The sequence below is a fragment of the Narcine bancroftii genome, chromosome 1 (assembly GCF_036971445.1).
Source record: "Narcine bancroftii isolate sNarBan1 chromosome 1, sNarBan1.hap1, whole genome shotgun sequence".
Classification (NCBI taxonomy): Eukaryota; Metazoa; Chordata; class Chondrichthyes; order Torpediniformes; family Narcinidae; genus Narcine; species Narcine bancroftii.
Genome location: NC_091469.1, coordinates 488,590,907 through 488,615,594, shown reverse-complemented (window position 1 = coordinate 488,615,594; position 24,688 = coordinate 488,590,907). Strand labels below are relative to the sequence as shown.

Sequence of the window (24,688 nt, the reverse complement as noted above, 5' to 3'; positions counted from 1 at the left end):
CACCTTTCAGTTGGCAGCCCTAAGGCGGGGTGATGGGTATCATAGCAGCCCATCATAAACATGTGGCATAACAATGGCCGACTTCCCTACCCAGAATCCCCCACACTGTGTTTCACACAACAGTTCCAGTTGCATGGGGGAATATGGGCAGGGAAGACGGCCATTGCTGCATATTGAACCGCAGAGAGTGGCCCAGGTGCAGGAGCAGACAGCTGGGCTGTGACATCCCCCACTGGTTACCCCTGCCTGACATCCCCCGCCGGCCGCCCCTGCCTTGACATCTCTTGCCGGCCGCCCCTTCCCTGAAGATCCCTGCTGAACTCCCCTCCCTAGCGGGGAGCGGGACGGTGGGGGGGGGGGCGTCTGCCAGGCAGCGGGGGGGGGGGCATCTGCCAGGCAGCGGGACGGGGGGGCATCTGCCAGGCAGCGGGACGGGGGGGCATCTGCCAGGCAGCGGGACGGGGGGGCATCTGCCAGGCAGCGGGACGGGGGGGCATCTGCCAGGCAGCGGGACGGGGGGGCATCTGCCAGGCAGCGGGACGGGGGGGCATCTGCCAGGCAGCGGGACGGGGGGGGCATCTGCCAGGCAGCGGGACGGGGGGGGCATCTGCCAGGCAGCGGGACGGGGGGGGCATCTGCCAGGCAGCGGGACGGGGGGGGCATCTGCCAGGCAGCGGGACGGGGGGGGCATCTGCCAGGCAGCGGGACGGGGGGGGCATCTGCCAGGCAGCGGGACGGGGGGCATCTGCCAGGCAGCGGGACGGGGGGGCATCTGCCAGGCAGCGGGACGGGGGGGGCATCTGCCAGGCAGCGGGACGGGGGGGGCATCTGCCAGGCAGCGGGACGGGGGGGCATCTGCCAGGCAGCGGGACGGGGGGGCATCTGCCAGGCAGCGGGACGGGGGGGGCATCTGCCAGGCAGCGGGACGGGGGGGGCATCTGCCAGGCAGCGGGACGGGGGGGGGGCGTCTGCCAGGCAGCGGGACGGGGGGGGGGCGTCTGCCAGGCAGCGGGACGGGGGGGGGGGCGTCTGCCAGGCAGCGGGACGGGAGGGGGGGGGCGTCTGCCAGGCAGCGGGACGGGGGGGGGGGGGCGTCTGCCAGGCAGCGGGACGGGGGGGGGGGGCGTCTGCCAGGCAGCGGGACGGGGGGGGGGGGGCGTCTGCCAGGCAGCGGGACGGGGAGAGGGCGTCTGCCAGGCAGCGGGACGGGGAGAGGGCGTCTGCCAGGCAGCGGGACGGGGGGGGGGGGCGTCTGCCAGGCAGCGGGACGGGGGGGGGGGGGCGTCTGCCAGGCAGCGGGACGGGGGGGGGGGGGCGTCTGCCAGGCAGCGGGACGGGGGGGGGGGGGCGTCTGCCAGGCAGCGGGACGGGGGGGGGGGGGGCGTCTGCCAGGCAGCGGGACGGGGAGAGGGCGTCTGCCAGGCAGCGGGACGGGGAGAGGGCGTCTGCCAGGCAGCGGGACGGGGAGAGGGCGTCTGCCAGGCAGCGGGAAGGGGAGAGGGCGTCTGCCAGGCAGCGGGACGGGGAGAGGGCGTCTGCCAGGCAGCGGGACGGGGAGAGGGCGTCTGCCAGGCAGCGGGACGGGGAGAGGGCGTCTGCCAGGCAGCGGGACGGGGAGAGGGCGTCTGCCAGGCAGCGGGACGGGGAGAGGGCGTCTGCCAGGCAGCGGGACGGGGAGAGGGCGTCTGCCAGGCAGCGGGACGGGGAGAGGGCGTCTGCCAGGCAGCGGGACGGGGAGAGGGCGTCTGCCAGGCAGCGGGACGGGGAGAGGGCGTCTGCCAGGCAGCGGGACGGGGGGGGGGCGTCTGCCAGGCAGCGGGACGGGGGGGGGGGGGGCGTCTGCCAGGCAGCGGGACGGGGAGAGGGCGTCTGCCAGGCAGCGGGACGGGGGGGGGGGGGCGTCTGCCAGGCAGCGGGACAGGGGGGAGGCGTCTGCCAGGCAGCAGGGCAGGGGGGGGGCTTTTTGCACAAGGGCTCAGGCCCAAAACCTCAGTATTATACATTTACTTCCATTGGACGCTGCGAGACCAGCTGAGTTCCTCCAGCATTTACTACGCATTTTTACCACAATGACGGCCATTTGCAGACCTTCCTCTTTCACTCCCCAGTTCTGCGCTGGTCCACTGCTCCCCCCAGTGTCTGCAGCCCCTCGTGGTACACTACAACCATCTCAGGCACAAACCTCCATGGTTGCAGGATTTGAAATAAGAAAAAACAGTCAGCTCCTTTAACACGCCATTTAATGCCTAAATGGAGCTGCTGTCATCAGAAACAGGCAGTTGGACCCCATGGCAGTGCTGTGTCTCCTCTCCCATCTCTTCACAGGTCCTTAACCGGTGCAGTGCTGCCTTTTTTAAAGCCTCTCCTCTCTCAGGGCCCCAAGTGATGAAAGCAAGCATGCCAAATTGTTAGGAAAGTTGAGAAGGCCTATGAAATGCTCAGCTTCGTAATGGAGGGGATAGAGTTCAAGAATTGCGAGGTCATGTTGCAACTCCACAAATCTCTGGTGAGACCACACTTAGAGTGTTGTGTTCAGTTCTGGTCACCTCATTGCAAGAAGGATGTGGAAGCTGTGGAGAGGAGGCAGAGGAGATTGACCAGGATGTTGGCTGGATTGGGGAAACAAGTCTTATGAGGCAAGGATAGCAGAGCTGGGACTTTTCTCTTTGGATTGAAGAAGGATGAGAGGAGACTTAATTACAGGTCTACAAGATTATAAGAGCCAATGAATTAAGGTGGACAGCCAGCACCTTTTTCCCCAGGGTGGGAGTAACAAACACCAGAGGACATCTGCACAAAGTGAAGGGTAGACATCATGGGTAAAATACTTTTAAAAAAAACACAAAAGTTGTGGGTGCCTGGAATGCCTCGCCAGGGATGGTAGTGGAGGCTGAAACATTGGGGGCATTGAAGAGACTCTTAGACAGGCACATGGATGGAAGAAAAATAGAGGGTTATCAGAGAGGGAGGGGTTAGTACTTTTTTTAAGGAATATATGGGTCGGCACAACATCAAGGCCTGAATGGCTTGTACTGTGTTGTAGTGTTCTATGGTCCAAATCCCTTCTTCTCCATCTTTTTATACTGTCATTTTCAGGGAAATTTTAACCTATTTCCCCCCCAAGTCTCTCTGATATGCAACACTTTTCAGAGCCCTATCGTTCACCATGCAAGGCCTCCACCGGTTTAACCTCCCAAAGTGAAGCACCTCGCTCCCATCCAAAATAAACTCCAACTGCCCTTCCTTGGTCCACTTGCCCTGGGCATCTTGATTCCGTTGTAACCTGACCAGAGCGTGGGTGGGTGGAACAAGCTGTCAGAGGAAATTCCGAAGGTAGGTACAATTGCAACATTTAAAAGATATTTGGACAGGATACAGAATTAGATAGACGTGGGCATGGACAGACCAGATGTAGAATTGAAAGGCGTTGACAGAGTCTAAGAGCACAACGCTGGAGAAATTCAGCTGGTCAAACAGGGCACTTTTTACGTAGCAAAGATTAAGAAACAGAACCAACTTTTCAGTCAAGGCTCTAGAGGGCAGTGAATCTGTGGAATTCGCTGCCCATTGAAGCAGCGGAGGCGACCTCAGTAAATACAGAAAATTACCAGGTTACGAACGTCCAACTTATGGACGACTTGTACTTACGAATAAATTGCGCCCCCAATTCGCGCATGCACATAATGTTACCTTCCGGTATGCAAGACATCGATGGAACGAGAGTAAGTGCTAACTTTCAATCATGATCTGTTTTGAAAACAGTTTAGATGGGAAAAAGTGTGTCCTTAATGTTTTTTGTAACAATACTAAGACAAACATTTGATTGACTGATGCTAAATAAGAACCATGTGTACCCGTTCGGACTTACCTACAAATTCGACTAAAGTCAGACGTAGGAACGGATCTAGTGACCCAGGGACTCCCTTATTTATGAGAAGGTTGGATAGATTTTTATATAGTAGGGGAATTAAGGGATATGGGAAAAGGCAGGTAGGTGGAGATGAACTGATCATCAGATCAGATTGGCAGAACAGGCTCGATAGGCCGGATTCCTGCTCCTATTTCTCATGTTCTGACTCCAGGCAAGATAAACAGAACTGTTCAACCCATTGAGTTCCTCAAGCATTGTGTTTTTATTTAAAATTTTTTTTAAAATCAGACTTTCATGTTTTCTCTCGTAGATGTAGAAAGGTTGTTTCCCATGATGGGAGAGTCTAGGATAAGGGGGCACAACTTCAGGATTGAAGGGCGTCCACATAGAACAGAGACGAGGAGGAATTTCTTCTGTCAGAATTTGGTGAATCTGTGGAATTTGATGCCACAGGCGGTTGTGGAGGCCAAGTCACTGGGTGCATTTAAGAGACAGATTAACCAGGGCATCAAAGGTCAAAGGCGCAGTGGGGCTGAGCGGGAAAATCGATCAGCTCGTGATTAAATGGAGGGGCAGAGTTGATGGACTGTTTCTGCTCCATCGTTTTACGGGCAAAACGCAGGGAAGTGGGAATTGTGCAGATTGGGAACTTGGTCAGCAGTGATGGGTTGGGCCGAAGAGCCTGTTTGACCCTCTGCCTGTGCGGGGTGCGCAGAGAGGGGAGACTTTTTTTCCCCTTCATCTCCTACAAACTCAAGAGTTCTGAAGCCATCATCCACACAATTACACCTCAAGCCCGAATGGCTCCATTTCCCCTCCGTCACCACCCACCACCCCAGCTCCACTTCACGCCTGCCCACACCCACCAGTCCCCACACTCCGCCTTACACATCACCTCGAACGAGGGTCCCTCCTGGCCTCGTCACCTTCTCTGACAAAGATCTCCCTCTCTGAGCTGTGTTCTTACAGGAATACCAAGGGGTTTAACATTCTTGTGATTCATTTACTTTTCTTTGGGCCTTGAAGTTAATAAAGAGGAATCATTCATTCCAATTTGCATAAAGTCCAATCTATTAACCATCTCATGGAAGCAGGAAGAGGCCATTCAGCCCCCCTAGCCTGTACTGCCAAAGAACATAGAACTCCATAGCGCAGGGAGAACATGGCCCATAGTGTTTTGCCGACCTAATAACCTATTCCTTGCAGAAGGGCTCAGGCCTGAAACATTGGTAATATATCCTTACCTCCTACGGAAGCTTCGAGACTGGTTGAGTTCATCCAGCATTTCTACAATGACTGCTTAGAATTCCATCACTGCATAACCCTTGATTTTTCAGACTTCTGTGAACCTATCTAATAGTCTCTTAAAGACCATATGAGACTCATATGCACCAAACAATATTTGTATAGATCAGGGGCCGGAAAAGTGGTCTATATTGACCCCTGGGGGTCAATATCCAAGGGGTTGATAAATGTCCAGGCTATGGAGAAGTTTATCATCGATTTATTTATTTTACATGCTTGTGGGGGGGGGGGGGGGGGGGGGGTCCGATGAAAGATTCCATGAAGAGGTCAAGTTTGCCAGCCCCTGGCGTAGATGAACCCTTGGCCTGCATATGTATTGTTTGTATACGTGTTATGTCTGGTTGTGTGTCCATGTGCTTTGCACCGGGGACCGGAGAATGCTATTTTGTCAGGAAGTACTGTACAATAAAACTGACGTCTTAAAAGACCCTTTTCTATCTGCTTCCACCACCGATGCCGACAGCATATTCCATACACCCAACCCTCTCTATGTGCAGAACTCGCCTCTTACATTCCCCCTTGTACTTACTTCCAAACACCTTAAAACAACACCCCCACTGTGTTAGCCATTTCAGCCCCGGGAAAAAGCCTCTGGCCATCCACATGATCAATGCCCCTCATCGTCCTCCCTCGTTCCAAGGAGAAAAGACCGAGTTCACTCAACCTACAAAGCATGCTCTCTGATCCAGGCAGCGTCCTTGTAAGTCTCCTCTGCACCCTCTCTATCACATCCACGTCCTTCCTGCCATGAGGTGGCTGGAACTGAACCCATTGGATTGAGTAAAAGCTGGCTCATCGGTCTGGAATCTTCTGACCACTTGATGGGACTTGTAGGGGAGCTGCTGCCTCATGGCGATGGAGACTAGCTGGGGTTGGGGGGGGGCATGGGGCGTGGGGCTTCAAACCTGCCCTGTGGCACTTCTGGTGTGATGTTTGCCCACTCTGTCTGCTCCCCTTTCCCCAAAGTCCCAGCAACATTCTAGTAAATCTTCTCTGAACTCTCAGTTTAATTGATATCTTTCCTGCAGTTAGTTAGGAAGATGGTGGAAAGATCTTAAAATAGTGGGCTAAAACAGGAAAGTCGGTAGATGTTGGAATCTGCAGGGATGAGGACAGAGTAAAATCAATTCTGCTGGATTAGTGTAAATCGGTGGTTGCTGGTAGGGGGTGATACGATGGGCTGAAGGGCCTATTTCTTGGTTGCAGACACAATGGGGCGTTTCTGTTGTCAATGACGTGGTTCCAGAATGCTGTTCATCTTTCCTGGAGTCGGCTCTTGCCTGTTTCAGGGAATATACCTGACATCAAGAAATGATCCCATGGGTTCAACCTACCAGAGAAATATATTAATTGGATTAAAGCATTATATAAGGGTCCATTGGCGAAGGTGACAGTAAATGGATATATAATCGAACCAATTTAAATAAAGTAGGTCAACTATGCAGGGATGTCCACTATCTCTCTCACTGTTCGCTTGAGCAATAGAACCATTGGCAGAACTGATAAAAACAGAAAATAAAATAAGAGGGATTAAAAATAAAGGAGAAGGAGTATAAAATCAGTCTATTTGCAGATGACATAGGAAGTAGGAACAGGCGTAGGCCAAAAATGGCCCATCGAGCCTGCTCCGCCATTCAATACGATCATAGCTGATCTAATTTATGACCTAACTCCACCTACCTGCCTTCTCCCCATATCCCCTAATTCCTCTATCATGTAAAAATTTATCTAACCGAATTTTAAATATGTTTAATGAGGCAGCTTCAACCACTTCCCTGGTTAGAGAATTCCAAACATTCACTACTCTCTGGGAAAAGCTATTTTTCCTCATCTCTGTCCTAAATCTACTCCCCCGAATCTTGAGACTGTGTCCTCCCATTTTAGTTTCCCCGGCCCGCTCAAAAAACCTTCCTACATCTATCCTATCCATACCCTTCATAATCCTCTATGTTTCTATAAGATCTCCTCTCATTCTTCTGAACTAGAGCGAATACAATCCTAGACGATTTAATCTTTCATCATAAGTCAACCCCTTCATCCCAGGGATCAACCTAGTAAACCTCCTCTGGACCGTCTCCAAAGCCAGTATGTCCTTCCTCAAATATGGAGACCAGAACTGGACACAGTACTCCAGGTGCGGTCTCACCAGTACCTTATACAGTTGCAACATGACCTCCCTACTCCTGAATTCAATTCCTCTAGCGATGAAGGCCAACATTCCATTTGCCTTCTTAATAACCTGCTGCACCTGCAACCCAACTTTTTGTGATTCATGCACAAGCCCTCCCAAGTCCCTCTGCACAACAGCATGCTGTAGTTTTTCACCCTTTAAATAATATTCAGCTCTTTCATTTTTCTTGCCAAAGTGGATCACCTCACACTTACTAACATTGTACTCCATCTGCCAGACCTTTGCCCACTCATCCACCTTAACTATATCCCTCTGCAGACTCTCCACATCCTCATTACAATTTGCTCTTCCACTCAATTTGGTGTCATCCGCAAACTTGGCTCCACCACATTTTGTCGCCTCCTCCAAGTCATCAATGTAAATAATGAACAGTTGTGGGCCTAACACTGACCCCTGCGGCACCCCACTTATCACTCTCTGCCAACCTGAAAAACTCCCATTTATCCCGACTCTCTGCCTCCTGTCAGACAATCAATTTTCAATCCAGGCCAATAGACTTCCCCAGACTCCACTTTCCTGTAACTTACTGAGAAGTCTCTTGTGCGGCACCTTATCAAACGCTTTCTGGAAATCCAAATATACAACATCAACATCATAATATACTTAACAGAAACAGAAAGATCAATAAAAGAACTACATAAGAAATTGAAGGAATATGGAGAAATATCGGGGTACGAGATCAACCTAAATAAAAGTGAAGCGATGCCAATGAATAATGCGGATTTCACAAAGTTTAAGAAAGAATCACCATTTAAATGCCAAACACAAGCAATCCGATACCTAGGTATTAGACTAGATAATAATCTAGGCCATCTATACAAATTAAATTGTCAGCCATTAATGAAGAAATTACAGGATGACTTAGAACATTGGAAAGAATTACCGCTAATGTTGATAGGGAGGGTAAATTGCATTAAAATGAATATCTTCCCAAGGATGCAATATCTATTTCAATCGTTACCAATTCCCTTAACAGAGAAATTCTTCAATGAACTAAAGAGAATAATAAGGAAATTCTTATGGAAAGGGGAGAAACCGAGGATAGCGTTAGATAAATTAACAGAGAGGTACAAACAAGGTGGTTTGCAGCTACCAAACTTTAAGAATTATTATAGAGCAGCACAATTAAGGTATCTATCAGATTTTTATCAAACAAGGGAAAAACCAGATTGGACCAAGATAGAACTAGATAAAATAGGGGAGAAGGTACCAGAACATATACTTTATAAGTGGGATGAAAAGCTGGTGCAACATAGGAATTCACCAGTACTGCACCATCTGCTCAACATTTGGAAGAAGATTCATGTAGAAAGGAATAAAACAAATTACCAAATACCAAAATTAATATTGACGCAAAATCAGCTAATCCCTTTCACAATAGATAACCTTTCCTTCAGAGAATGGGAGCGAAAGGGGATCAAAAGAATAGAAAATTGTTTTTTGGGAAATAAATTATTATCTTTTAAACAAATGAAGTGCAAATATGGAATAACTCATGGTACAATGTTTGCATACCACCAACTGAAAACCTACTTAAAGGACAAATTGGGAAGAAGACTGAGGTTACCAAAAGGAAGCAGCTTTGAATATGTAATTACAGACACAATGATAATTAAAAGATTTATAACAAACATGTACATCAAGCTGCAAGAGAAAGAGTATGAGGAAACAAGCTGTAAACCCAAACAAAAGTGGGAACAAGATTTAAACATAAAGATAAAGAATGAAACATGGGAAAAGCTATGCCTCGGAACTATGAGAAATACAATAAACACGAGGTTATGCATGATACAATATAATTGGTTACACAGGTTATTCACCACACCCCAAAAGTTAAATAAATGAGACCCAACTGTATCAGACAGATGTTTTCGCTGTAAGAAGGAAACGGGAACAACAGTTCATGCAATTTGGGCATGTGAGAAAGTGGAAACGTTTTGGGAAGATCTAAATAAAATATTAAATAAAATCACACAAAGCAACATCCCAAAAAATCCAGAGATTTTTCTTCTAAGTAAAGAATTAGGCTTTAAACTGGATGAAGCACAAAAAAGATTTATTATGATAGCCTTAGCTGTAGCAAAAAAATGTATAATGTCAACCTGGAAATCGGAAGAGCCTGAGAGTACAGCAATGGTACATAGAAATGAATAAATGTATTCCATTGGAAAAAATAACATATAATTTAAGAATTAACATCACAGTATTCGAACAAATTTGTGAACTGTACATGGAACATAGCTGAGAGGGCCTACCATGGACCTCCACCCCCTAAAATGACAGAATGAGAAGAAGACGAAATGAACTGAGCCAGTGTGTAAAAGTAGATGACACAAATTTCTTGTTTATTTTCATTGTGTGATAACATTGTTTAATGGGTTTATAGTATTGTATATGTTGAACGTTTAGTGGGTAGGGAGGGGGGTGGGAGGGAGGGAGGGAAGGGAGGGGGGAAAAAAAGAGGAGAAAATGACACTGTGTATATTCAAAAGGGAAATGTTTGTGTATTTTGGTTAATATGGTTCACAGTGTGAAAAATAAAAATAAAAAAAAACAATGGAAACAACTTGTCAACCTCAAAAAAAAATCCCTTGGATAGGGTTAGGATGGTCTTAGATAGACCCCCTCCCTCCCATTTGCACTGTGGACCCCATGGACAGACCCTCCCCCATATTCATGATGTGGTCCCACAGATAGACCCCCACTCTTGATGTGGTTCCACAGATAGACCATTCCCCCCACACCACCCCAGCATGGTATAGTCCCACAGATAGACCCCCTCCCCCACCACTCATTGTGTAGTTCCCCGGACAGAACCCCTACCCCTCACCCTGGGAGTGGATCTGCAGAGAGACCCTTACTAGAGCACAGCACAGTCCCGCTGTCTGAATTCAGTCAATCGAGTTCAAGGCCGAAGATAGACTGGGACTTTAATCTGGATCCAGGCCAGGTGGTTGGCTGGAAATAACTGCTTGGAGGTAAATAAATGTCACCGTTGTGAGAGACACAAAGGCAAGATAGTGCCTCTCATTTGAAGGAGCCTTCAACTGAGGCAGGGAAATAAACGACAAGGCTCTGGGGAGAGTTCGAGACCAAACTCTGCAAGCGCTGAGATCAACACTTGATTATCCGTCCGGGCCCTCTCCAACCAGATGGCATTAACATCAACCTCCCCTGTCTCTGCTGGCCCACTCTCCATTCTCCCTCCCTCTGTCTTCTTTCCTCCAGCTCTCCACCCCCCCCCCCCACCCTTGCTCTCTCCATTCACCGAGTCCCCTCCCCTCCCCTGTTTTCTGGTGCACCATCCCTCCCTTATCCACCCATTTACCTCCTGCCTTGGGACTGTGCTCCTCACCCTGCTCCTCCTCCCCCCCCACCATTTTGTTTAGGCACCTGCCAACATTTTTCCCTATCCCGAGGAAGGAATATTGGTTCTGTATCTTTATCTTTGCTATATAAAGGACACTGTTTGACCTGCCGAGTTCCTCCAGCATTGTGTTTTTACCTCAACCACAGTGTCTGCAGTGTCTTGTGTTTTACATTTAGCCATTGTTTTAAAATCTTTCCACCATCTTCCTAACTATATCTAACTACAGGAAAGTTAGAAAGAGGGCAGAGAAATTTTACTCGGATGTTGCTGGGACTTCAGGAACTGAGTGACAGGGAAAGGTTAAACAGGTTCGGACTCTATTCCCCGGAGCGGAGAAGAATGAGGGGAGATTTGATGGAGGTATTTAAAATTATGAGGGGGATAGACAGACAGGCTTTTTCCACTAAGGATGGGTGAGATACAAACCAGAGGGCATGGGTTAAGGGTGAAAGGGGAAAAATTTAGGGGGAATTTCTTTACACAGAGAGTGTTGGGGGTGTCCAGCTGAGGTGGTGAACACAGGCTCAGTTTTAACATTTAAGAAAAATTTGGACATGTACATGGATGGGAGGGGTATGGAGGGCTATGGACTGGGGGCAGGGCAGTGGGACAAGGCAGAATAATAGTGCAGCACAGACTAAAAGGGCTGAAAGGACTGTTTTCCCTGCTGCAATGTTCTATGGTTCCTACATTTCAGTTGCTCTGCTAGTGCCCCTCCAAGTAATTGCACCTTTCTTGTTTCCGAGCTCCACCATGATGCCCCCACTGGATGAGTCCTCCAAGGTGTCCTCTCCAAGGGCCACCCCTTTGATGGTACACATTCCCCATCTCTTTTTACATCCCTCTGTGTTACGACTGAAGCATTTAAACCGAGGAGCCTTGAGCTGCCTGTTCTGGACCACATTGACCCAGGACACTAATCCAGGTCTGCCTTACCTGTAAAACTTCTTGCCCTAAACCAGACTTGTGGGCACGGGATGTTCAGACATGGGAAGATGAGCAGTCAGAGGGTCATGGTTCACATTGGTACCAACAGACGCAGGAGGGAAGATGCAGATCTGCAAAGGGAATTTGTTTTTGTTAGAGATGCAACACAGTAACAGGTCATTCTGGAATAAATGGTGGCAGAATTGCCGGAACCGCTGGCAGCGCTGCCACTGATGTGGACTTCAAGCAAATGGAGACACAGCTCTCCTCCATGGGGTCCTTCTTCCTGGTCCTAATGGCAATGGGTCTGTAAACAGCCATTTGAAGGAGCCGACGGTATTTTATTTAAAATCCTGCGACTACAGGGTCTGGGGCCTCGAGGGGTTGCAGACTCCAGGGGAGCAGTGGACCAACGCAGGCACCAGTAACGGGGAGAATGCCCCACCCCCACCCCCACCCCCCCCCCCCCCAGCATTCAGGAGAAGCAAAAGAGATGATCCCAAGGATGGTGACAGACTGGTGAAGGGGTCTGCAGCTGAAGGGGACGGCCACGGACACACACGGCGAGCTGTTAGTGATTTGCAGGTGAGGAACCCTTACAGGCTGCTGCCGACTTGCAGTCAAAGGACTCACATCAGGCTGCCGGCTTGCTGGTGTTACGAGCCCAGAGGACCCCAAATCCCAGCAGCAATAAATATTCACAAAGACAAATGGTTACTTAAACAAAATTGACTTTTAATTATCTTTAAACATGAAAACAGAATCACATTTTAACTTATCACTATTGACTTAACTAACCCAACCTAACCCCCTTCTAATTCTAAGCGCACGTGTACGTAATGTGTGGGTAAGTTCAGAAAAATTCTTTGTCAGAGTCCAATCTCACTTCTCATTCCTCCAGGTTACCTGGTTGCAGTCAATTCTTATACTGTGCACAGAATTTAACATTTCTAAAGTTGATCGGGCTTTGGTGCTTGAAAGGTAAATGGTTACCGCACAGGAAGGTCCTTGTCAGTTTTCAGAGAGAGGTTTATTGTTCCAGGACCACCCACAACTGATTTATTCCATCAGCCACGTCAGTGTCTTGCTGACAAAACTTGCCCCCTCAGGGTTCTCCAGATGATAACCTCTTTCTTTCAGGTCACCACAGAGTTCTTTTTTCTTTCTCTCTCTTATTCCAAGTGAAACATTAGACAGCCAGTCCTCTCCTCTTGCATAAACCACAAGGGCTTTGAACAGGCTGAACTAAGCACTCACAACCCATCTTCGAAATGGGGTTTCCACCAGTTTGCCAGCTTGTCCTGTTCCAGTCCCAGCTGCTGCTGCTGAACATGTAAAACTGAACATACAGTCTGAGAGAAAAGCCTCTTTGCCTCTCTCTGCTTGCAAAACCACATGACCCTATTAGAACAGCAAGTTCCCCTCCAGACAATACATAGTTCTGACAAGCTCTTTCATCTGTTGCCTTTTTGTAAACAACCATCCATTGGTGAAGTCTCTTGGGCACTCTCCAAAGCTTCTGCAAAGGTTCAGGGGCCGATATGTCTAGCATGAGCAGAGCTCCAGTATTTTAAATAAGATTTTTTAAATATAAAGTGTTTGTATGTGACCTTCACTAACAAACCTTGCCCCAATTTATCTCCTAAAAACCTATCTATATTCTGTCACACTGGCTCGTAAAAAACCAGGCATTGAGAGATGCTGAGGGCAAGGAGGGCACCTGAAAGGCCCTGGGCGCTGAGGGCTTCCTCATCATGTCCGAGGTTTGGATCTAGATCTGAGGTTACCAATGATTTGAACTGAACTAGTCGGCAGCCTGGGGGGGCCACAGGGGTCTGTACTGGGACCCCAGCTGTTCACAATTTACATTAATGATCTGGATGAGGGGATTGGATGTAATATCTCCAAATTTGCAGATGACACTAAGCTAGGAGGAGTTGTGTGCACGGAAGAGGGGGTCAGGAAGCTCCAGTGTGATTTGGATAAATGAGGGACTGGGCAGATCCATGGCAAATGTGGATCAATGTGAGGTTATCCACTTTGGTCATACAAACCGGAGGGCAGATTACTATTTGAATGGCAATCGATTAAGAGATGGGGAAGTGCAGAGAGACCTAGGGGTACTTGTGCACCAGTCTCTGAAGGCGAGCATGCAGGTACAGCAGGCCGTTAAAAAGGCAAATGGTATGTTGGCCTTCCTATCAAGAGGGTTTGAGTCTAGGAACAAGGATCCCTTACTGCAGCTGTACAGGGCCTTGGTGAGACCCCACCTGGAGTATTGTGGCAGTTTTGGTCACCTTATCTAAGGAAGGATGTTCTTGCAATGGAAGGAGTGCAGAGGCGGTTCACCAGGAATGACTGATGAGGAAAGATTGCACAAATTGGGATTGTACTCCCTGGAGTTTAGAAGATTGAGAGGGGATCTCATAGAGACCTATAAACGTCCAGAACTGCAAGAAGACCATCAGTTTGGTGAAAGGTGCCCTTTTGGTCTGCCCGAATCAGTGTGGGAATGCTGGCAGCTGGCACATTCTAGGCTGCAGGAAGGATGCACTGAGGCTTGGTACAGCCACCACAAGGGAATTATGGGAAGGACCAGAGTCTAGAGTCCATGATGGGAGGTTCCTCGAACAACAAAGTGGGGAGTAAGGACAAGATACCACAGCAGTGGTAATGGTGTAAATAGAAATTAATGTAACAATGCCCATTGATATGGCACAAAGACATGGAAAGAAGGGCTCCCAAAGGGCAAGAAGGGCTCCCAAAGGGCAAGAAGGGCTCCCAAAGGGCAAGAAGGGCTCCCAAAGGGCAAGAAGGGCTCCCAAAGGGCAAGAAGGGCTCCCAAAGGGCAAGAAGGGCTCCCAAAGGGCAAGAAGGGCTCCCAAAGGGCAAGAAGGGCTCCCAAAGGGCAAGAAGGGCTCCCAAAGGGCAAGAAGGGCTCCCAAAGGGCAAGAAGGGCTCCCAAAGGGCAAGAAGGGCTCCCAAAGGGCATCCTGATCGTGTTGGAGGTTTGGATCTGGAGTTCATGATGCTGATCCATGGACACTCACTGTCTCTGAAAGAACTCTATTTGCCTTCTCTCTTACTGTTAGAGTAATGCTCGCAGCAAACTCTGCACATTACAGTTTTATGTAACAATATGTGAATCTTGCAATCTGGTGTTAAACGACACTGGAAACCCTCACACTGACACTGCCGATCCACTGGACTTTACCCCAAGGCACTTGTTGCTCCAACTCCTTAACTGATGGAAGCACAGACAACCGGGAGCACTGTCCACTACAAACTGAAACAACAAAGTCTGCGGATGCTGAGATTGTAGTAAAAAACACAGAAATGCTGGAGGAGCTCAGCCGGTCACACATAGGAGGCAAAGATATGTCACTGACATTTCAGGCCTTCTCAGTTTTATTTATAGAGCATAGATCTCTATAGACAGTACAGGCCCACAATGTTGTGTCAACCCATATATTCCTTAAAAAAAACTAATCCCTTTGCCGTAGGTGCTCTAAAATTAGCAAGGGATAGCTTTAGGCGGTATGCGAGTGGAAGGAAAAAGGTTGAAAACCTCTATTTTAAACGTCCCTCATTGACTCGTTATGTGCACGACTTCATAACTCCAAAGGAAATGGGCCAATGACAATTTTTCTCAAGCAAAATATTTCAGTAACAATTGGGTCAAGAGCAGTGATTCTCAACCTTCCCTTCCCACTCACATGCCACCTTGAGCAATCCCTTACTAATCACATTGCACCGATGGCACAGGGATTACTTAAAGTGGGATGTGAATGGAGAGAATAAGGTTGAGAAACACTGCAGAGTACCCCTCTAATTTCCTTCCATCCATGTGACTGTCTAAGAGTTTCTTAAATGCCCCAAATGTTCCAGCCTCCACCACTATCCCTGGCGAAGCATTCCAGGCCCCAACACCTCTCTGTGTAAAAAAAAAACACAAACCTCTGACGTCTGCCCTAAGCTTCCCCTTTGTACATAGTGAAGGGCTAAACTTTGACAAAGGGCTCAAATCTGAAAAGTTGGTTCTGTATCTTTACCTTCCTTTGCAACACTGATTTGTTGAGCTTCTCCGGCATCCTGTGTTTCAACCACGGTGTCTACAGATTTTCATGATTTACTTCACTTTGTACACATATCCTCTGGTATTGCCCATTCTTGCCCTTTTATTTACAGCATGGTAGAAGCCAATTCCATCCATTTAAGCCCATGCCACGCAATTGCACCCAAATTCTTCTTTCTTCTTTGGCTTGGCTTCGCGGACGAAGATTTATGGAGGGGGTAAATGTCCACGTCAGCTGCAGGCTCGTTTGTGCCTGACAGGTCCGATGCAGGACAGGCAGACATGGTTGCAGCGGTTGCAGGGGAAAATTGGTTGGTTGGGGTTGGGTTTTTCCTCCTTTGCCTTTTGTCAGTGAGGTGGGCTCTGCGGTCTTTTTCAAAGGAGGTTGCTGCCCGCTGAACTGTGAGGCGCCAAGATGCACGGTTTGAGGCGATATCAGCCCACTGGCGGTGGTCAATGTGGCAGGCACCAAGAGATTTCTTTAGGCAGTCCTTGTACCTTTTCTTTGGTGCACCTCTGTCACGGTGGCCAGTGGAGAGCTCGCCATATAACACGATCTTGGGAAGGCGATGGTCCTCCATTCTGGAGACGTGACCCACCCAGCGCAGCTGGATCTTCAGCAGCGTGGATTCGATGCTGTCGACCTCTGCCATCTCGAGTACTTCGACGTTAGGGATGAAAGCGCTCCAATGAATGTTGAGGATGGAGCGGAAACAACGCTGGTGGAAGCGTTCTAGGAGCCGTAGGTGATGCCGGTAGAGGACCCATGATTCAGAGCCGAACAGGAGTGTGGGTATGACAACAGCTCTGTATAAGAGTCTGGAAAAACAACCAACTGAGCACCCAAATTAACCTACAATTAACCCACGTTTTGGAGGATTGGTGGAAACTGGCACGCACATGGGGAGAACATACAAACTCCTTAGAGAGCATCGGATTGGAACCCGGCTGGTCCCGCAATATTCAGCTGGTGCTGTCACAGCATCACACTAAACGTGCCACCCCTCATCAAGGTAAGAGCAAAAAGCAGGGAAGTGCCTGAATAAAAAGGTGTGGTGTGGGGTGGGGGGAGAAACAAGGGATAGAAGGGAAGAAGGGACAGGGCAATGGGATCAGAGGGCAGGACAGGAAAGTTGACCCATTCCCCTGCTGAGATTTCTATCCACGGTCTCATGCAGTGCCAAACTAATACCAGCCACAAATTGGAGGAAGAACATCACAATCCATCTGGCAACCCTCCAACTGGAGGGCATTAACATCAATATCTAGTTTCCGTTAGACTGCCGAACTTCCCATCTCTCTCTCAACTCGGGTCTCCTTTCATTCAGAGATACCCCACACCCCAATCAATTTACAGATTTTCTCTCCTGTCCTCTCATCCACATCAGGTCTTTTGGCCTGTTCTCCCATCCCTTCTCTTTCTTTTCTCCCCCTCTCCCATCCCTTCTCTTTCTTTTCTCCCCCTCTCCCATCCCTTCTCTTTCTTTTCTCCCCCTCTCCCATCCCTTCTCTTTCTTTTCTCCCCCTCTCCCATCCCTTCTCTTTCTTTTCTCCCCTCTCCCATCCCTTCTCTTTCTTTTCTCCCCCTCTCCCATCCCTTCTCTTTCTTTTCTCCCCCTCTCCCATCCCTTCTCTTTCTTTTCTCCCCCTCTCCCATCCCTTCTCTCTCTTTTCTCCCCCTCTCCCATCCCTTCTCTTTTCTCCCCCTCTCCCATCCCTTCTCTTTCTTTTCTCCCCCTCTCCCATCCCTTCTCTTTCTTTTCTCCCCCTCTCCCATCCCTTCTCTTTCTTTTCTCCCCCTCTCCCATCCCTTCTCTTTCTTTTCTCCCCCTCTCCCATCCCTTCTCTTTCTTTTCTCCCCCTCTCCCATCCCTTCTCTTTCTTTTCTCCCCCTCTCCCATCCCTTCTTTCTTTTCTCCCCCTCTCCCATCCCTTCTCTTTCTTTTCTCCCCCTCTCCCATCCCTTCTCTTTTCTCCCTCTCCCATCCCTTCTCTTTTCTCCTTCCCCCTCCCCCATCCCTTCTCTTTTCTCCCCCTCTCCCATCCCTTCTCTTTTCTACTTCCCCCTCTCCCATCCCTTCTCTTTTCTACTTCCCCCTCTCCCATCCCTTCTCTTTTCTCCTTCCCCCTCCCCCATCCCTTCTCTTTTCTCCCCTCTCCCATCCCTTCTCTTTTCTCCTCCTCCCTCCCCCTCTCCCATCCCTTCTCTTTTCTCCTCCTCCCTCCCCCTCTCCCATCCCTTCTTTTCTCCCCCCTCCCATCCCTTCTCTTTTCTCCTCCTCCCTCCCCCTCTCCCATCCCTTCTCTTTTCTCCTTCCCCCTCCCCCTCTCCCATCCCTTCTATTTTCTCCTTCCCCCTCCCCATCCCTTCTCTTTTCTCCCCCTCTCCCATCCCTTCACTTTTCTCCTCCTCCCTCCCCCTCCCCATCCCTTCTCTTTTCTCCCCCTCTCCCATCCCTTCTCTTTTCTCCTCCTCCCTCCCCCTCTCCCATCCCTTCTCTTTTCTCCTCCTCTCCCATCCCTTCTTTTCTCCCCCCTCCCATCCCTTCTCTTTTCTCCTTCCCCCTCTCCCATCCCTTCTCTTTTCTCCTTCCCCCTCCCCCTCTCCCATCCCTTCTATTTTCTCCTTCCCCCTCCCCATCCCTTCTCTTTTCTCCCCCTCTCCCATCCCTTCTCTTTTCTCCCCCCTCCCATCCCTTCTCTTTTCTCCTTCCCCCTCTCCCATCCCTTCTCTTTTCTCCTTCCCCCTCCCCCATCCCTTCTCTTTTCTCCCCCTCCCCCATCCCTTCTCTTTTCTCCCCCTCCCCATCCCTTCTCTTTTCTCCTTCCCCCTCTCCCATCCCTTCTCTTTTCTCCTTCCCCCTCTCCCATCCCTTCTCTTTTCTCCTTCCCCCTCTCCCATCCCTTCTCTTTTCTCCTTCCCCCTCTCCCATCCCTTCTCTTTTCTCCTTCCCCCTCTCCCATCCCTTCTCTTTTCTCCTTCCCCCTCTCCCATCCCTTCTCTTTTCTCCTTCCCCCTCTCCCATCCCTTCTCTTTTCTCCTTCCCCCTCTCCCATCCCTTCTCTTTTCTCCTTCCCCCTCTCCCATCCCTTCTCTTTTCTCCTTCCCCCTCTCCCATCCCTTCTCTTTTCTCCTTCCCCCTCTCCCATCCCTTCTCTTTTCTCCTTCCCCCTCTCCCATCCCTTCTCTTTTCTCCTTCCCCCTCTCCCATCCCTTCTCTTTTCTCCTTCCCCCTCTCCCATCCCTTCTCTTTTCTCCTTCCCCCTCTCCCATCCCTTCTCTTTTCTCCTTCCCCCTCTCCCATCCCTTCTCTTTTCTCCTTCCCCCTCCCCCTCCCTATTTATGCAGACGCCTCCCAACGTGTTGCTCATACATTGCGACGAGCTGCGACGTCGGCTACGCACCGTGACCTCCTGCGGTCGCTGCGAGCCCGCCGAGTCCCTCCCTCCCTCCCTCCCTCCCTCCCTCCGCCACGAGAATCCTCGCTGCCGATGGATACATGAACGTTCCCGCGGATTCTCCTTCCCACGAGTGTTGCGCGACCTGCCGCTTGCACTTTTGATACATTTTTTAAAAAATCAGGTCTCCCCAGATAGAAACAGGCCGTTCGGCCCGGCCACGCCCTACCGGCCCAACAACGCAGCTGTTAGAATTAACAGTTTGAAAGCAAACAAGGGGCCGATTCCATTTCCGCCGGTTGGTTTTACAAAAAAAGTCCTGGTGAAAGTGCCCTGCGAGACCTCAGGTCCGGCACGGCGTCTGCAGACTTACTGGATTCACTCCAGGGTCGTTTTAGAAAGCCTTTCGTGCAGGAAAGTCTGCAGAGAGGTTGAAATAAAAACACGAGGCTGGAGTAACTCAGCAGGTCACTTGATGGAGCAAAGATGAAGACACATAATCAACGCGTGGGGCTTGAGCCCTTCCTCATTTTGAACTCCTGACTTTCCCCAGCCTTGTGCGCCCCTCTCATGCGAGCTGTCCTTTCTAACCTCCCCTCCCCAGCCCTCTCCTCCCCTGCCCCCCCTCCCCTGCCCCCCCCTCCCCTGCCCCCCCCTCCCCAGCCCCCCCCTCCCCAGCCCCCCCCTCCCCAGCCCCCTCCTCCCCAGCCCCCTCCTCCCCAGCCCCCTCCTCCTCCCCAGCCCTCTCCTCTAACACGCCCTCGCGTCTCCCTTTCGCCCTCTTTGCTCCACTCACCGCAGCCTTGAGCCTCCGGCAGAAGGAAGGACCGAGCAGCTCGCCCCAGCCGCCAGTGACTCAGCGAGGTGGCCGGATTTAAAGGGACATTCCCCGCCGTCAGGGAGCCGGCCTCAACACATTGAAAAGGAACCTCCCCCACCCCCGAATGACTCAGCCCGTTTCTGTTGGAGCCCCAGTGGGTGATGGAAGTGAATACTCATGCCCATTCTGGTATTACAACATTTCGGGCTCTATAATTAACTTTAAGCTTTCCTCTCTCACTGCCACCTGCAACACGTGAATCTTTCAGGAGGAAGCCGTTCGGCCCTTCAAAATTCTATTATTGTCATGCGATTTTTTGTAAAATAGACTGGAGACGGGCTGAAAGGGTACCCGGTATCGGACCGGTTCCTGCCCGTATCTGGAGCTCGGGCTGGACTGGACTCTGGAGGCGAATCCACAGACACTCGGTGACCCCCGGGGTGGGGGTGGGGGGGGGGACCTCAACCATATCCTTCCCATCCATGTTCTTGCACAAATTTTTCTTAAAGGTTAAAAAAAACATGAAATGTCCTGTGCATTTTACTACTTCAGCTGCAGCTCGTCCCGCACTCCCACCGCTCTCTCCTGTCACCCTTAACCCATGTCCTCTGGTTTGTATCTCACCCACCCTCAGTGGAAAAATCTACATTTACTCTGTCTGGACCCCTTATCATTTTAAATACCTCGATCAAATCTCCCCTCATTCTGTAATATTGAACTGTCTTTATTACATGACATTCAAGGAATCTTGAAGTTTCTTTGAAGTTTCCTTGAAGTTCTCAGAGGAAATAAAATGGAACTGTTGCACTTCATTCTACAAATCAATACATCTGTTTACTTGAAATCCATCCATAATGTTTTTGTTTCACAATGAAATTTCACAATGAAAGTTTTAATAGCCACAAGTTCAAGTTGGTTCTTATCAAACTATTGTAAAAGACAACTGGACGAAACAGCGCTCTGCAGTCGTCAGTGTAAAACCATGCAAACACATCTACAGATGTATGTAGCACACATACAAGCGATTTATATGCAGTACATAACCTTATACTAATTAGAACACAAAAAGCAGAAAAGGTGTTTTGGCATGGTCTGCAGGGGCGGGATGTGCTAAATTGACTTGAATTATTTTATTGTCATGTGTAAGGCAGAGATAAGGTAGAGGTAGTTAAGTTGTTCCACATTGGTGGGGGAGACCAGAACCAGGGGGACATGGCCTCAAGATTCAGGCTAGTAGATTTAGGACGGAGTTGAGGAGGAGGAAGTGCTTTTCCCAGAGGGTGGTGAATCTCTGGAATTCACTGCCCAGTGAAGCAGTGGAGGTGACCTCAGTAAATATATCTAAAACAAGGTTGGATAGATTTCTACATTGTAGGGGAATTAGGGAATATTGGGAAGAAGCAGGGAGGATGAGCCATGATCTCATTGATTGGCGGAGCAGGATTGACGGCCACTCCTGCTCCTATATCTTATGTAACAAAATGTAATAAGCAGGCAGCGAAATAATAATTCATAAACATTTTTAGTGGAGCTATAGAATACCACAGCACAGAAACAAGCCCCTTCAGCCCTTCCAGTCTGTGCCAAGTCCCACTGACCTGCCCCCCAAAACCTCTCCCATCCAAATTCCTCAAATATTAAAATTGAGCCCACATTCACCACCTCAGTGGGCAGCTCGTTCCACACCCCCACCACTCTCTGGGTGAATTTTAGGGGAGAAGGCCAGGCAGTGGGGCTGTGGGAAAATGGATCAGCTCATGATTGAATGGCAGGGAAGACTCGAAGAGCTGAATGGCTTATTTCTGTTCCTATGTCTTATGATCTTTTTTGCGAGTTGTTGAGTTAAAAAGCCTGTAAACGTCAGGGATCAGTGCTGGACCCAAACTGACTATTACACAGTATTAATAATCTGAGAGAGGACATCTGTATAACGTAAGGGGAATAAAGTTTAGTGAAGATGTCAGGGGCAAGGTTTTTCCCCACATTGAGAGTGGTGGGTGCCTGGAAATGCATTGCTAGGGCTGGGGCTGGAGGCATTTAGAAGGTACACGTGCAAGAAATATAGAATCAGAATTTATTGTCATGAACATGTCACGTGTTTTGCAGCAAGTACAAAATTGCTAAAATAAATAAACAAACTGCAAAAGAAGAGAGAAAGTGAGGCAGTTTTTGTGGTTCATTATCCGCTCAGAAATCCCATGGTGGAGGGGAAGTGACTGTTTCTGTACTGTAGGGTGTTCATCTTCAGGCTCCTGTACCCCCTTCCTGATGGTAGCAGTGAGAAGAGGGCATGGCCTGGTTGGTGAGGGTCCTTGAGGATAGAGGCCACTTTCTTGAGACACCGCCTCTTGTGGATGTCCTCGATGATGGGGAAGCTGAAGACCATGGAGGCGCTGGCCGAGCTCACAACACCCTGTAGCCTTTTCCTGTCCTGTGCATTGGCACCTCTGCGCCAGACAGTGATGCAACCAGCCATCACTCTCGCCTCCATCGAGAACATCTCCGGGGAACGCTGCCGTCGGAAGGCATCAGCGATCATCAAGGACCCACAGCACCCAGCACAAGCTCTGTTCTCACTGCTGCCATCAGGAAAGAGGTGTAGGGGCCACCAGACTCGCACCACTAGGTTCAGGAACAGGTGGTCCCCCTCCGCCATCAGACTCCTCAACAAACTCAATCAGGGACTCAGTTAAGGACTCTTAATTTTGCACTTTATTTGTTAGATTTTTTTTCTGTATCGTACATCTTTTTTTCATTCTTTCTTTCTTTCAGGTTTCTTTCTTTGCATTTCTCCGATTTGTACACTGTACGAATACTACTCTTTTTCTTCAGTAGGTTTTTGTACTACTGATGAGTCAAAATTCTGCCTTCCTCTCAGGGTTGCATGTAATGACATGTATGTAGAACTTTGAACGTATTCAGGCTGGGAATGGGTTTTAAATACAGTCTGGAAGGAAACGCTATGAAGAGTTCGAGATTTATCCCCCTTCCTCCAATATTTGCACAGGGCTGCTGCTCTATACTTGGCACGGATCACGCTGCCCACCACCAACTGCGCAATCTTGCCACAACAGACCTTGCATTTAGCAACCTCTGTTTGTTCCATCAACAATATTGCCAAAGTTCAGTAAAAAATCAACACAGATTCCTTCCGGGATTAATAAAGATTAATCTTTAGCTGCTGGTTGTAACCATGGAGTGCTGGCAGGGGTAACAGAAGTTTCACCATCATTCATAGAGACGACATTCGTGTTCAGATCACACCATTGAGGGCGTGTTTAAAACTACCAAAGAAGATCCAGGCCCTTTCTTCCAGTAAGCTTGTGAAAGAAGTGTGAAATATGTTTGAGGATATGAGATATTGGGTTGGTTGGTCCTATTTCTCAATCAAAATTAATTTCAAAAATACCAATAGCCAGTGATGCTGCATGTTGAGAGATGGTGTAACTGCACTGAAGAGAAGGGTGGGGGGATAATGTGACTGTTCTCGGGGACTGGGTGGGGGGATAATGTGACTGTTCTGTGGGACTGGGTGGGGGGGGAAGATGTGACTGTTCTCGGGGACTGGGTGAGGGGATAAGGTTACTATTCTCGGGGACTGGGTGGGGGGATAATGTGACTGTTCTGTGGGACTGGGTGGGGGGGGGAAGATGTGACTGTTCTGTGGGACTGGGTGAGGGGATGACATGACTGTTCTGTGGGACTGGGTGAGGGGATGACATGACTGTTCTGTGGGACTGGGTGAGGGGATGACATGACTGTTCTGTGGGACTGGGTGAGGGGATGACATGACTGTTCTCAGGGTCTGGGTGTGGGGATGACATGACTGTTCTCAGGGTCTGGGTGAGGGGATGACATGACTGTTCTGTGGGACTGGGTGAGGGGATGACATGACTGTTCTGTGGGACTGGGTGTGGGGGATGACATGACTGTTCTGTGGGACTGGGTGAGGGGATGACATGACTGTTCTCAGGGTCTGGGTGAGGGGATGACATGACTGTTCTGTGGGACTGGGTGTGGGGATGACATGACTGTTCTCAGGGTCTGGGTGTGGGGGATATCGTTATTGTTCCATGGGATTGGGTGAGTAATAAAGTTGCAAAGATTATAGATTTACTGTCAGTGTATATGCATGACATGTAAAAAAAAACAGACTCAATCTCCATGTAAGGTGAAGAAACGTAAAGAAATTGACTGCTATACAGAGAGAAGAAATGTATAAAGTACAAAACTAAAAGTGTTTACAAGAGTCCTTGATTGAGTTTGTCGTTGAGTTGTCTGATGATGGAGATGTAGCGGCTGTACCTGAACCTGGTGGTTCGAGTCTTTCCATCCTGTCCCCTGTAAGGATTTCATTCCCTTCTCTGAATCCCTCTGTCGCATCTGTACTCACGATGAAGACTTCCATGCCAAATGATCAACGATCTCCTCCTTTTTCAAACATCATGGCTTTCCCTTGTTATGGACCCTGTCAATGTTTTGGAAACGTTGGTGATTTTTTTGGGAACATTTGAGCTTGGTCTGTAATGGTCTGGGTTTTCTCCCCCACATACGCCATTTAATCATGTTGTTCGTATAGAGCTGCCATTAAAGTTTATGTTCAGGTGTTTAAGTTTATTGGGTTAATTCTATTATTGTTAAGTTTGTTAATAAATTTTGTGTTAAATTTAACCAATTTGTTGATGTCTCTCTGAATTTATGCTGGGGAGCCTAACATAAATTGGGGATTT

At 49.2% G+C, this 24,688-nt stretch overlaps 1 protein-coding gene across 5 annotated transcripts in view; it reads right to left on the bottom strand.

The window, feature by feature from the left end:
• Nucleotides 1–24,371, bottom strand: part of slc52a3-2a (solute carrier family 52 member 3-2a) — a 49,166-nt gene extending 24,795 nt beyond the window's left edge. The window contains exons 1-2 of one of the 5 annotated variants that reach the window (XR_011350299.1): nt 19,935–20,120; nt 11,674–11,795 (exon numbers count right to left, since the gene is read on the bottom strand). The gene's annotated coding sequence lies outside the window, so the exon portion shown is untranslated. Of the gene's footprint in view, nt 1–11,673; nt 11,796–19,511; nt 19,630–19,934; nt 20,121–24,351 lie in introns of those variants that run through there. The other 4 variants (XM_069915088.1, XM_069915089.1, XM_069915086.1 and 1 more) reach the window with 4 other exon arrangements.
• Nucleotides 24,372–24,688: the final 317 nt, after the last annotated feature.